Genomic DNA, 15,185 nt, shown 5'->3' with positions numbered 1-15,185 from the left:
GACTGGGAATTGAAAACCAAAAGAGAGAAATCCATACACAGATGGCTGTTTCGGGATTTTTGCCCCTCATCCGTGGGCAGCAAGTTTCTGGCTTGGCTACTGAGAGGCCTGTGATGTGAGTGAGAAAGGGTATCATCACCACTGTAACCTCCTTCCTGTTGTGGCAATGTCCGCAGAGGGAGTAACACAGTTAGGGGGAATAGAGTCCACTGTTAGTGGCCCCTCCAATCTTTCCTCAGGTGGAGGTGAAGCAGGTGAAGTCTCTGCCAGCAGGGCTACAAGTCCTTGCTCAACAGCCCAGTAAAAACATGGATCCACAGGCAGATATCCAGCTGACACATACTGGAGAGTTTTGGTAGCCATCTCTCCTGTAGGAGCACTTGCAACAGTCTGTTTGGACAAATCCAGTGGCTCACCCACAGAACTTGGTGACGCCGCCTCAGCTGGTTGCTGTTGTTCCGTGGTGGGGATGGCACCCCCTACTTTTCCCACAGCCAAGGTGGTAAACTGGTGGTGGGAGGAATTCGTGGGCTCTGTAGTATAAGAAGAGGAAGAAGCTTCAGCGCCATTTTGTGTGTCCATGCTGTCTTGTTCACTCACAGCAATTAAGTGTAGACCTGGTAGTTCCACTTTGTCCAATAACACGACAAGTCCTCGTCGAGAACGTTCATTGAGTAGGAGAAAGCATGTGTCGTTGGGTATAGCGCATTTTAGTCACACCAGAGCAGGGTTTAGGAGAGTCCTCATATTCTTTCTGCATACTGCAGTTAACTCAACCTTGTCTCTTTGGTAACTTTTTCTTCTTTCTCAGAGGGCTGCAAGACCGGAAAACCGCTCAATGATCCGTAAGAAGCTCTGATGCGAGTACAAAACTTTTCTTCGTGTCCGAAAAGATGGGGTAGGCTCTTCCTCTCCGTTTTTAGCTACAGGCGTGGAGAAATCGTCCTATTCGTGACGCCATAAGCTCCGGCATGCAGTGTCCAAGGAGCTGGCCCACAGCTGAGGAGACAGCGGGCGAGAAAAGGCCTTGTCACAGGGCTCTACCATCTCCTTCCCTGGGGGTACCATGGGGCCCGACCAAGTTACTGCTGGGGGAGTTTCACAGGGAAAACCAAATCCGCAGTTCACCTTAAAGTTCTTTTTGTCACTCGTGACGGCATCATTCCATCTTCTGCGGTGCATCCAAAAGTTGGAAATAAATAGTCCACACACACAGGGATAACTTTCTGAGCAACACCGGGAACGGTCAGTAGAGCTCATTTTTACTCAAATAAACTTAAATACAGTCCAAACTTTACAACATCAGGCTGACAGAGGTGCAACAAGAGATAACGGAGTGACACGGAGGATACTTAGAATGTCAGAAGAAGCCATAGTCCCAGTTACCTGTAGTGTTCAGCTCCCGGCGACTCAATTCTCTTTCTCACTCGCTTGCTCTCTGCTGGTCCACACTCACGATTAGCATTGCACTCTGTATTGCCCATAGGTCCTCTCAGTACTCCATACTAGCACTGAGGCGGCCTGGATGAATTAAGCCTAGGACAAACGGCAGGCCATTGCTCAGCCTCTTCCATACTGGGGATCCTCGTAAGATGAGGCACGCTTTCTCCTACTCAATGAAAGTTCTTTTGGGCTCAGACTTAGCCTGACTTGCAAGACTGACTCTCTTATCTTGCATGCAGAATAGAAGACTCTCTGTTCACTACATCTTTCATATACATATATATAACATGATCATGTGACATATAAGAGGATACATTTTTAAGACATAACCCAGACATTAACCTATTCAGTGCCGCAGAGGTGCAATACACTTCAAATGCATACACGTAGAAGACATTGACAATACAATTTTGCACAAGACAAACCCTTATGGAGGGGCCCGCTAACTCTGGGCCACTACCTATGCTCCTCTTGGAAATATGCAAATAAGGAATAATATCTTTCGGTCACTTTATGGATCATCATTCTCCATCCATTCCTATTCTTGTGTGCGACGGCCGGCAGCTTCCGGGGGCTTCCGGACCCCGTTCTGAATAATTACTATTTACAATTACATACAAACCACTTCTGGGGGGTAAATATTCGGCTGCAATAATCACAAACTGCCCCAAATCTCCCCAGGAACCCAGCGAGCGCCTGGAATGCTGCATCATGGGGAGCGGATGTGTGACATCACAATCCACCAATGGGGCGCGGATGTGTAACGTGACATCACAATCCACCAATGGGGCGCGGATGTGTAACGTGACATCACAATCCACCAATGGGGCGCGGATGTGTAATGTGACATCACTTACAGTCCACGGGCGCCATCCGTGGGATTTTTGGTAATAGGGACAGAATCTGCTTGGAATCCCCAACATAACCCGGGATTTCCTTTCCAGCCAATTCACACAGACGGAATAGGCCGCGCCAGAAACCAGAGGTAACCTGTAGATTTGGTGTGGAATTGCGCAGCCGGGGATTTGGCGGCGTCCTGCGGTGTAATTCCGTCCCGTGTGAAAGGTCACTAATATGTATTTATGGCGGAGAATGATCAGCCGACTATCACTGACAGCTCCCATCTGTCCGCCTCACGTCTATTTATCCTCCTCACTACTGAGCTCCGCCCCTACTGATCACATGACAGTGACATCATCACAGGTCCTTCAGCCACCACTTCTCACTGCTGAGCTCCGCCCCTACTGATCACATGATGATGACATCTTCACAGGTCCTATTGCAGTGTAGCAGATACAGAGCAGGTTTTGGTCACAGCTGTTCTCTCTGTTATCAGCCAGCATTCTTCAGAGACTTGTATAGAGGTAAGAGGTGGTGGAGGGTCTTGTGGGGAGGTCAGACACGGTCCATGTGGTTATTACTACAGGGGTGCGGGGGAGGTTATCCTCCAGTGGAGGGGGGATGTATATGAGAGCGCTCACACAGGGGGGCGGGGGAGGTTATCCTCCAGTGGAGGGGGGAATGTATATGAGAGCGCTCACACAGGGGTGTGGGGGAGGGTATTGTCTGCAGGACGCGACGCAGAGGGCGTCTTTGTTGTCTTGGATATTAGAAATCCCCCCCCAACAATCCCACAAGACGCCGTAATCACCAGCAGGAAGCTCCTCCGCTGCGCAGTTTAATCTCGCGGTTTTCTAGTAAAGACGTGCGGATTCTAACGGACGCGGAATTCCATCCCCATAGAGATACCATTGTGAGGCAGAATATCCGTGCGACGAATTCCGTCCCGCGGGAAAGTGTCGCTTCTACGGACAAACCAGCCCGTTATCGGCCTGAGTCTCGCTCTTAGGCCGCCTGCACACGAGCGGAAATTCCCAGAGTATTCTGATTCAAATGCCCAACAAAATCAGAAAAGTGATCAGCTGTACCCGACCGCAGGACAAAGATGTCCTCTATATACCGGAGCCATAGGAGAACATTGTCAGTAGAGTTGAGCGAACATACTCTGCCCAGCTTGATGCTCGTTCGAGTATTAGCGTACTCTATGGTGCTTGCTACTAGAACGAGCATCAAATCGTGTTCGACCCCGCCCCAGCTTTTGGCTCCTCCCTGCCGCGACGCAGCACGCGTGATTTGAAAATTTTTGGGCTGGCGGGAAGGGGGAGGGGGAGAGGGAGAGAGAAAAACACGAACCAAGAAAAGAACAAAAGTTCGTGACCCGGCGTTCCACATACAAAAATGTTCGAGTCTCCCATTGGAGTCAATGGGGTTCGCTACTCGAGTAGAGCTCTAGAATCTTACAAAAAGCTCGACTCGAATAACGCGGACCCGAGCATTTGGGTGCTCGCTCATCTCTAATCGTCAGTCCAGTCTTTGGAGATATTCGTGAACACAATCTTCTCGACTCATGAGCCCAGGAAAAGGTTAGCCTACATGGGGCGCACAAACTCCCCATGGCGGTCCCCCTGAGCTGGTGGTAGATTGTTCCATCAAAAAGGAAAAAATTGGGTTCTAACACAAAATGGGACAAGATCAATAATGAAAGAACTATGCGCTCTAGAATTTCCCATTGTTGGAGGAAGAATGAAATGGCTTCACATCCCTCATCGTGCCGTATCGGGCTTCTACAGCTAGGCTTGCCAACTTAGTTTCACTGTCTAGAACGATGTTCTCCAGATGTCTTGAAATATCCCTAGTGTCCCTGACATAAGCCGGGAGGGCTTCAAGAAAAGGATGCAGGACTTCGTTGATCTAGACCCCAGCATTTTGTGTTAGATTGTCAATCCCAGCCACTTTATTAACCCTTTCCAATCCACTGTCTGACGTCTAAAGACATTCTGGTTAAAGGCTGTACAGCTCCGATGTCGGAAGACGTCCGGCAGGGTATTCTTACTGTATATTACTGGCTGCTCTGTTGTCGGGGGCCTCTCTAGCATGTCACATACCGCAGTACTGGCTCTAACCAGCAGATGGCGCCATTGTATAATGGTAGAAAGAGAAAGCCCCCTAGGAAACCCTGAATCCAAAATTGGATTGCAAAGGGTTAAAGGTGACAAACATTTATGGACCTTTGGGCTAGTTTGACGTAGTGGCTGATTATTCATTAGTACCTCTAGAAACAACTCCCGTATGCCCTCTATTCATTTGTTTGTTTATTTTTATTTTTTTTGGGTGGGGGGTATTTTTTCTGGGGTCCATATAGGTAGGTGCTCCCTTTTGCCTTTCTTTATAGTTTGCACTTTAATAAAAGTTATATTTTAGAAGGATCTTCAGTACAATTTGTAAACACTTGATTTGAGTGTAAAATAAGCTGAGGAGCCCTGATTGAGACAGGAGCCCTGTACATGTGACAGGAGACGTCCACGTGGTGTTGGGATTTTCCTAGGGGTTCTCTGTCTTCCCCAGATGATGACCAGACAGATGATGTGTGTAACAGCCCTTGGTGATGTAAGAACTTAACCTTTTGTTAGAAGTTAGTGCAAAAGTATACGGAATTTCACTCACTATATGCAACAATATTACAGCTCATTCTATTAATAAAGTTAATATGATCTACCAGTCGATCTAGCTGAAGGATTGATTTGAGTTTAGTGAAGTGTAGATGAAACAGAGCACAAAGTGGCTGTAAGGCTAATCCTGGCTTTGAGTTCACCGGGTAGCTATGACTCACTGTTAGTAGAAGGCTGACCTCAGAAAGGTTCTCCTTTCCTCTGCCGTGGAATGCCAAGGGAGCGGGCTCACACCACGCTCAACCTTGGGAGAAAACGTGCTGCACTGCTGACTTGCTTCTGTCCTCTCTGAAACAACTGACTGCAACCCCTCCTCTCTCACACCTGGCTGAATTTGACTGTTCACTCACTCTTTCTTTTATCTCCTCTGTTTCTTTCCTGCACTTTCTGGACTCCTCCCACTCTTGCATAGGGACTTGTGTTGTGGCTTTCCCGCCCTTGAACTCTGCACCAGTGAGATTAAAGCTGACTATCAGCCAATAGGACACCAGCTGACATCAGAGCTAAGCTCTAGGCTTAGTAGAGAGAAGGGGGGGACACAGGGTCTCTCCTACAGATGGCACCTTCTGTGTCCAAGGACGGTACATAGACAGGTGAGACAGGACTAGTGTTGGTGTGTGTGTTCTGTAGGACCCGCTGGGCCGCTACATCAGCAACTCTGCTCACTGTGATCTGAACTCTGGACGTCTCGCTCAGGTCCTGCAGCCTTTTGTATTCTTGCATTTCCAAGCTTTGTTCAGCTATGTTCTCCTTGCAGCCAGAGGTTACGATCACAGTGAGTGCGGGGCTATCTTACCCCCGGTATCCTGTTCCTGGATGCCTGGTTATTCTATTCGTCAGTCTGTATCCTGGTTATTGTATTACTGAGAGCACTCGTATACTTGGGGGGGTCATTCCAGGACAAATCACCTAAGGGGTAAAATCCAACTATCTCCGATTTATATGAAAAAAATGTTTTGACCTCTTACTGACAAAGTAATGCAGAATTAATGATACTGGTAGGTGATTAAGTGTCCCACAATCCCATCGAAATACTCAGACAGAAACCACACACTGCTGCCTAGTGATGTAACTTGGCCAAAGGTCAATGGAAGAGAAATTAAAGGGGTTTTCCAGGACATAAAAACAAGTTAAAAGGGCTTAAAATGAAAATAAATTCAATATTCATCTATCCCAGCAGCTCCACATCCAACGCTGCAGTGCTGGTGCCCGCCACACGGATCCCAGAAGAAGCAGCAGGCTTCCATACATTCTGCAACTGACCGCTTGTCTAGTCACAGGTGTCAGCGGCCATAGAAGAAACACAAGTCTGTGACTGGCTGAGCAGTCAATTGCACAATGTACGGCACGTGACTGCTCGCCGCTGCTTCTGGGTTTTGTGTGGCGGGCATCGGGACTGCAGTGCTGGACGTGGAGCTGCTGGACAGAGGAGTAGTAATTTTTTTTTTCATTTTAAGCTCTTTTAACTTTTATGTCCCAGAAAATAGAAAACACGTTCCTGAAAATTTATGATGAGAAACTTCCATGTACGGGGCGTATACACTCAGCGTCAAAGATAATCAAGCAATTAGAATGAAACTTTCTCTGTGTGATTGTAACGTTGATATATGTAAGTGATTACAATGTCAGAGCAAAATGATAATATATTGGGAAAAACTGAACACTTGAAAGGAAATTAAAGCTTGTATACAAGATGTGATACTGTCCGGGTAATAAAATTTCTAAGTACAGCACCAATCGGGCCCACCCCACTTGCCCCATTGCCGGCGGTAAGAAGAGACACCACACAGGGAGGTCTGGTATAGTTTCTCACACGGGACATGGCTCTCTGCCGAGCTTTATTACAGATTACATGAGATCTTATACCCTTTGTCCCATCCCCAGCAAGGGGTGATGGGCTCATAACCATATATGGGCAGTCCGGATTTCTGGCCTGAGACAGTGAAAACAGCCGTTATCTTGCTACGGCGCCTCTGGCTTATGTACAGAAAATCACGTATTCAATTAACTCCAGTGCAAAGAATCACCCACTCAATTCTAAGAAAACGGCCAAGCATGCATTCTCCATATATGGGAAGTCCGGATTTCCGGCCTGGGACAGTGAAAGTTATGTACATTTGTACATCTTGATATCTTGCTTCTGGGAAAACAGCCAAGTACACGCGTCCTTCATGTCTGGTTCGGTATCATCTCTGAATTTCTAGAACATCTCTCTCAGCCTTGCAAAGCCTTGGAATATCTGATGTAAGGCGACATATAAGTTTTTTTTCTCATTTGGAATTGAATAGAACTTGCATATAGGTATAAAGCATAAAAAAACATATGGCAATATATATATATATCCTCACAAACCCCCCTAAAAAACTTAATATGGAGATCAAGCATCAGACCTTGCATTCTTCCTCGGTCGTCTCTCCCTTGCGTCAGGGTTTCTCCACTGCCCGTAAGTCCCTACTCCTAAAAGGGAGGGATCCCTACCTCACCTCAGGAGGCGGCCATGGATTCCCTGGGCTTATTTCCGGGCATCCATACCCTCTATCTGTACGAGTTAACACCCCGCAGGGTGTGCCCTCGCCGGAACCTAAGGTCTTCTGCACTTTCCCTAGGCAAATGGGAATTCCACTGACAGTCCATCTTATGAGACCGGGGCAGACACAGTACTAGTACATTTCTCCATTCTTCTGGTAACGTACGTGGTTGGCATTATCGGAACTGGCTCTTCATTTTTTTCAAACAAGGGAAACGCTGGTGTCACATTGTCCAGTCCCTTACTCATACTCTTTTTGATCAAAGGGATAATACACATACAGAAAATTACATACCCCACCTCTTTCTGCTAAAATCATATCCAGGGCTACTCTATTTTGGAACGCCATGGATGAAGTGGGCCCTAATTGGTCAGCTAACCCTTTCAAAGCATCCCTGGTGTAGTTTACAAACCTCTGCTTATTGTAATAGATATAATTCATCCAATCTACATTATTATTAACAGTGACAATAGCAAATAAGGACTCAAAACCTGCTTTAACCTGATCTCTAGAATTAAATTAATCTGGCACCCCCCTTGGCACTCCTATTGCATCTATGTGTACATGTGGATCAAAGTTACCACCTGGAGTGTCAACTTCTCTCTTAGCACAATGCGGTGTTGGATTCTCACTATCAGTGTAGTCTTATTGATTGTATTAATTTGTTCTGATCCCTAAAACAGGGGGCTAGTGTACAGTAGTCAAAGGTGTGTGTTAGAGGAATTGTACCACATTATAGCATGTAAAGGATATACAGGATCATTAGTTTTTTTCAGTGCGAAGTGTGGATCCAAGTGGGTTTTCCTTCAAGCTTGACTGCAGTTGGGGTGGTGAGCAACATCTGGTAGGGACATTCAAACCGGGTTTCTCTCTCAAGCTTTTTCACATAGACCCTGTCACCTGGTTTCAGATTGTGACACTCATCTGTAGGACCTGGGAGAAAAGCAGAGACTACAGAATACATTACTAACAATTCCTTGGAGAGGCCTATGACAACATTAACAAGAAAATCATTCCCCAAACTCAGCTACTGTGGCATGTATCCTCCCAAGAAAAAGAAAAACTAATGGGAGACACTCAATTCAAGATTTGCCCATTTCCTCTATTGGCTTTTGGATCTACTTTCCCCCTACTCCGCGGATGGTAGGGTGTGTGAAAAGCCTGGAATATACCCAAAACAGACATGACGTGTTGCATTATTTCACCTGTGAAGTGTGTACCTTTGTTTGACTCAATCACTTCCGGTATCCCGTATCTGCGGATTACCTCATTCATGAGCTTCTGTGCGGTTACCTGCTTATTTACTTTGGTAACAGAGTAGGTCTCCAACCTGAAAAACATCAACAACAACAAGCACATATTCATGCTTCCCAACAAGTGGGAGCTGAGTGTAGCCAATTTGCAATCCCTGAAATGGGTAGAGTGGTCTCGGCAAGTGTGGTGTGGCAAATTTACTTCTGCCCTGTTGCTTACGGCAAAGATCATGCAAAATTGGACAAATGATGCAGCAGCTACAGAAAACCCAGGAGCCACCCGTCCTTGTTCAAGCACCGACATCATTGCTGTTTTGAGAGGTGCGTCTTTTTGTGCGTTAGCTGGGCCATCATGGGGCACAGGGACTGTGGTAGGCAAGTGCTGTTGACTGTTCACCATACGCCGTCCCTTTTTAGTCCATTTTTCCTTTTCTTCCTTGCTGGCTTGTAACTGTAAAGTCTTTAGCATATCAAAGTCCAAGTTTTTATCAAAGTCCACGGTTTTTTTTATATCAAAGTGCAGGTTCATATCAAAGTCCAAGTTCATATCAAAGTCCAAGTGTAGTCAAAGTCCAAGTGTAGTCAAAGTCCAAAGTTATTGTCAGATTCTTCTTTTCTTCTGTTCTTCCACGGCTTGAGGGCCACTGCCTTTGCTGTGTGGCCTGTGATGACGTTGCCTCTCGCTTCTCCGGTGTAGGAATTGGTGTGAGCTTTCCACCTTGTTAGGTAGAAGTAGAGCCTCCATGAGACCGCTGCATCATTCTTAATTGGCTGTCCTGCTGAGGTAAAAAACTGTCTGGCCTTCCATTTTGGGCCGTAATCATGAGCTATGCCAAATGCATACTGGGAGTCAGTGTAAATGTTTGCCGTCTTACCTTCCTCCACTCTACACGCCTCCGTGAGTGCTTTTAATTCCGCTTCTTGTACTGCGACATGCGGAGACATTCTGCTTTTTGGACATCTTGTTGTGTAACCACTGTATATCCAGTGTGGAGTCGTCAATCACCCTGGTACCATCTATAAAAAACAACTCAAAATATGCATTATTAACAAGGGCTTTCAGTAACTTTTTAAAACTTAAATTTTCTTGTTGCATCAATGCTGGACAATCAGGCTGATATTCTATTTGAAAAAGATCAGAACCTTGTTGCAAAAAATTTTAAAAATTTAAAAATGGCTTGCAAAAAATTTAAAAATGGCTGATGATTTGCAAAAAATTTAAAAATGGCTGATTTGCAAAAAAAATTAAAAATGGCTGATTTGCAATACCTAGATCACCTATGCCTTCTCCTCCCCCCCTTTAAACCAGGGTACGCAATTGGAACAATAGTACCCGGTTTAAGGTAGTGCAACATTGTAAAAAGATTTGATGGATGCAGATAAGGCCTGTAAGATGTTAGCACCTATAACAGACATGAGTTCCATCAGGGCAGAATAATTTACAAACACCTACTAATATTGGAAATGTGAGATCCCTTTAAGTGAATTCATTATTAGTCTGTTCCTGCATGCAATGTCTTATCAAAATTTGAGACAGGAGAAAAAAACAAAAACAAAACAAAAACTTTTACTAGCTGTTCAAGATCCTCACCCCCTTCCTTGTACAAGAAGGATGAAACATTACGTACTATTACATCATCTAGCTCCACCCCTTCAATGTTGGTTCCGTGCGTCTTTCTTCTCAGCTTATTTCAGCTTAACAGTCCAAGCATCCACATCACAACCAAGCAAAGTCCCATGCATGGGGAGGACTTTTATCCCCAGTCATTATCCACATCACACATTCCACCACAGCTTGAACACGGGTCACTAACTCTCATCCATCCATGCTCTCAAGTCTGCTCCGTCACCCCCTATTGAAGGTGTACCAGTCCATACAGATGCACAGACAAAAAAAGTTTGACAAACAAACATACATCAGTTGAAAAACATTGAGGTGAGTGCTATTTATGACAATTTATGTGAAAAAATTTGCTGAGACATTCTATCTTTCTTATCTACTGAAGCTATTATATGCTGTATTAAACGCTGAAGTGTTTTAGAATCTGTGGGTATTTTTCAGCCCCCCTTGTGACCCTGAGCTCAGAGTGAATCTAAAAGCCCCCACCTTTTTAAAACATCTCTTATCTCTCTACGAATATGAAACACAGACTGAATTGTTTTAGCTAAAACTATTGCCTGCATTTTGAAATCATAATTACAGCGCAACATGTTCTTCATTTTCAACCCCTGTATAAGTAAGAATATACCTTAGAATGCTAGGTTTCCTGCCTACTAAGACGGTATAATTAATTAAATTCATTTCAAGCCTTCATTCCTTTACAGCAAGCAGAGATATTATCCAGGGTTATTATTGCATTTTCTCTCGCTTCGTTATCTCTTGACCTTGAAGACTAAACACAAGCTCGCAGCTACATGTCAACAAAACTCTTCTCCCCTAAAAGCAAGCTCAGTTAACTATTTGCACATACAGTATATACATATATATATATACACACACATATATATCCATATCTATTATCTATCTTGTATTATACACATTTTCTTCTTTCTTTGCCAACAAATCACATGCATTGTACCTTTCTTATCGACTTGCTTGTTCCTTCAGCACTTTCTCCCTACCTAGCTGCCAATATAACCTTCAATAGACACTCTCCTGACGCCCTCTTGATCACTTACTGTACTTTTCAACATTTCACTTACGGATACTTTCTTAAACAAATAATGTGTACATACCTAACTTTCTCTGACTGTCTCTCTGCTTCTAGCAAACCTTGGTCTTCCAAGGCACCTCTCGGTCCTAAAGACCTCCCTCCCAGACACCATTTTTGTAATCTACCGTGCGGGTCGGTGTCACACATTTTCATAAGTTTTGTTACATTCTACAGATTCATCCACACGGCGGCAGCCCTTAGGGGGCTCTATCTTCTTTAATAAGATCTTACGCATATTAGAACATCAACAACAATAATAATAATAACACGCTGCATAGAATGTATCCTTCTTAATTCCAAATTGTCAGGCCCTTATATACTGGCAAGACAACCGAAGGTCTCTTCTCCTATGGAACCAACTTCACAGAATGCATCCCTCTGAAATCAAATCGTTAGCCCCATATATAAGGCAAAACGACCGAGGGTCCCTTCTCCTATGAAGCCTATCTCACAAAATGCATCCCTCTCTGCTAAACCATTAACAACTAACTAAACTAAACTGAGGGTCCCTTCTCTTGTGAGACTAAATAAAAAGTAAGAGAAAAAAAAAAATTCTGCAGATACAACAAACAACCTTCACTATTGCTAAAACACTACGGACTTCAACAACAAATAGACTACAGACTAGTTTCTGGGTGACCTATTGGTGCGCATATCACGGTCAGTGGTCCATGACGGCAAACCCGGAGCCCACACGAGTTACCGTGTAGAACTCTTAACCCAACCCGTCCGGTCACAAACCACAGATAGTCAGTCCTGCTGCAAGACTCGCAGTGTAAAACACAACATAAATATATGCTGGCCTTACCTGGAGTTCTGTGAGTTGATCAGGCTCGGTTTGCAGCAGGACGGCTTCCCCGTGGCGTGGATCCGGGTGAATTGCGCTGTAAGCTCCTAGTTTTACCGCCCCAGTTGGTTGCGCCATTTGTCAGGGTAATTAAATTCTAAGTACAGCACCAATCGGGCCCACCCCACTTGCCCCGTTGCCGGCGGTAAGAAGAGACACCACACAGGAAGGTCTGGTATAGTTTCTCACACGGGACATGGCTCTCTGCCGAGCTTTATTGCAGATTACATGAGATCTTATACCCTTTGTCCCATCCCCAGCAAGGGGTGATGGGCTCATAACCATATATGGGCAGTCCGGATTTCCGGCCTGAGACAGTGAAAACAGCCGTTATCTTGCTACGGCGCCTCTGGCTTATGTACAGAAAATCACGTATTCAATTAACTCCAGTGCAAAGAATCACCCACTCAATTCTAAGAAAACGGCCAAGCATGCATTCTCCATATATGGGAAGTCCGGATTTCCGGCCTGGGACAGTGAAAGTTATGTACATTTGTACATCTTGATATCTTGCTTCTGGGAAAACAGCCAAGTACATGCGGCCTTCATGTCTGGTTCGGTATCATCTCTGAATTTCTAGAACATCTCTCTCAGCCTTGCAAAGCCTTGGAATATCTGATGTAAGGTGACATATAAGTTTTTTTTCTCATTTGGAATTGAATAGAACTTGCATATAGGTATAAAGCATAAAAAAACATATGGCAATATATATATATATCCTCACAATACGGGTGGGCATGGAGGCTGTAGTACCTGGTTATACCACCTCTAGCTTGGATACAAGATGTGATACGGGTGGGCATGGAGGCTCTAGTACCTGGTTATACCACCTCTAGCTTGGATACAAGATGTGATATGGGTGGGCATGGAGGTCTAGTACCCTGTTGTACCACCTCTAACTTGGATACTAGATGTGATAAGGGTGGGCATGGAGGCTCTAGTACCCCGTTGTACCACCTCTAACTTGGATACTAGATGTGATAAGGGTGGGCATGGAGGCTCTAGTACCCTGTTGTACCACCTCTAGCTTGGATACAAGATGTGATACAAGTTATGAAAACCGCTTGGGCAGCAACCTAGATATTGTTGGCAAATCCCTAGGATCCATATCATGAAGTCTCTGAGAGCCTGCTTCATTTAGTGCTCTATAAATGAGGGTCTGTATTTCACACACGATGAGGTTTCCAGTAGAATTGTGAGCCTCTCTTCTTTTTTTTTAAAGGTGCAGTACTAGAAACCTCCATTTGATCCAATTTTTTTCATCAAAATTGGTCCTTACCATGACTGAACCACCAAGGATGAGCAAGGACGGGAATGAAGTTACCAAAAAAATATTAAACTTCACCTTGGAGATCATCTACCTGCTGACCGGAGAGGTAAGCCATTCTATATTATTGTATTATGTAACAAGTCAGACTAAGGGAAGAGAAGATCCATTCTAGGAAGTAATAAGAACAATCCAGTGTCCTGTATAACAGCTTGCAGACCTTCCAAGTGAGGGAGAACTAAAGAACTGAGCAGCAGAGAATGTGAAGATCGGCCACCAATATGGTCAGTTCTGTATGGTGGGAACCAATGAGCTAATAGTAATGTTGTAGGAGGAATGAGAATGGGAAGTCGGCTCCTTGCAATGAGGAGGAAAGGGCAGCCAGTAACCAGCAGAATCACATGGACTGAGTTTGGCCTGGAGACTTGGACTTTTGTCACTAGGTTGACATCTATATAGACAAGACTGACAACAGGAGGAGCACACGGACCATCTACTCTGCAATTATATTACTTCCCTTTTGTTTATCCCTAAAGAAAGATGTATGTTTAGAAGTTTGTTTGAAGCATCGGCTACGCTTCCAGTAAAATAATATTTTCTGACATTGCTTTTGATCTTCCCTCCCATTAATGTCAGATTGTGCCCCTTGTTCATGGGGTTAGTGTCTTCCCTCCTGTAACATACAATATATGAAGGTTTCCATCATGTTCTCTCCTTTACCTTCTCTCTTTAGGGAACAAATCTCACTGTAATAATGATATATAATGACGGGACCAACAACAAGGTGCTGATCACTGCAGAAGGATACCGCTTTAACAATATACTGCTTTATTAGAAATCTGTAATAGCGTTAACCTCAATATATACACCCTGAATAATAAAGAATATTGGTTTGTCTTGGGGTCAGGGGTTATACAGTAGGTATTACTGCAGTAATCACAGTTTGTTGATTCAAACTTTGATGTTCCTGGTACCGAATATATATAGATGATTTTTCAAGGATAATTGGCCTAAATTAGAGGCAAAGTTATGATTGTATGCTATCACTATAAAAGGCTCTGTGATCTCCCTGCCTATTTGTGGAGAGATCGCCCTGACAAGAGCGACCCCACTCAATGTGGCCTAACCCTATTGTAACCCTACAAAACCCTAAGACTAACATTCAAAGTACTTGCATATCTGGTTGCTGCACCAGACAAAAAAGTCCTGCAGTCGGAATAAAAATTTGATCGGTTTTATGAGTCCATCATTGGACTTGTTCTATTTTGTAGATGAGGTCTCCAGAACTGAACACAGTATTCCAGATGTGGTCTCATCAGACCTCTATACAGCAGGATCACAATCTCTCACTTTCTACTAAGGGAGAAATACTGGGTTCAGTTCCCTACATGTCTCTCTCCATACACAGGATTACACAATAACTAAGAAGACGTTGGTTGACAGTACGACTCCCAACAGCCATCTCCATGAGTCAGGAGGATGGAGCAGGAGCCAGAGCCCCATCACAGAGGCTCCTCCTCACTTACCGATACATGAGCAGAAGATCCTAGAACTCACCAACAAGATCACTGAGCTGCTGACTGGAGAGGTGACACTGCTGGGAATGCTGGGTAATTATACAGTA

The sequence above is a fragment of the Eleutherodactylus coqui genome, chromosome 1 (assembly GCF_035609145.1).
Source record: "Eleutherodactylus coqui strain aEleCoq1 chromosome 1, aEleCoq1.hap1, whole genome shotgun sequence".
NCBI classification, from domain to species: Eukaryota; Metazoa; Chordata; class Amphibia; order Anura; family Eleutherodactylidae; genus Eleutherodactylus; species Eleutherodactylus coqui.
Note: the sequence above shows the minus strand (reverse complement) of the source record.